Below are 230 nucleotides of genomic sequence, written 5' to 3' on the forward strand. Positions count from 1 at the left end.
AAAAAAAAATTTTTTTAAAAAAAATTTTTAATTTTAAAAAAATTTAAAAATTTATTAATTTTTATAAAAAATTTTTATATATAAAAAATTATTTTTTTTTTTTAAAAAAAAAAATTTTTTTTAAAAAAACCCCCCCAAAAAAAAAAAAAATTTTTTTTTTAATAAATATTTTTTAAAAATTTTAAAATTATATTTATTTTTATTTTTAAAAAATATATTTTTTTAAAATA

The 230-nt window shown here is 3.0% G+C and overlaps 1 protein-coding gene across 1 annotated transcript in view; it reads right to left on the reverse strand.

Moving 5' to 3' along the window:
* Window positions 1-230, reverse strand: part of LOC119589226 — a gene marked incomplete at its 5' end in the record, with an annotated part of 73,080 nt that overhangs the window by 10,557 nt on the left and 62,293 nt on the right.

Source organism: Penaeus monodon, chromosome 25, assembly GCF_015228065.2.
Source record: "Penaeus monodon isolate SGIC_2016 chromosome 25, NSTDA_Pmon_1, whole genome shotgun sequence".
Taxonomy (NCBI): Eukaryota; Metazoa; Arthropoda; class Malacostraca; order Decapoda; family Penaeidae; genus Penaeus; species Penaeus monodon.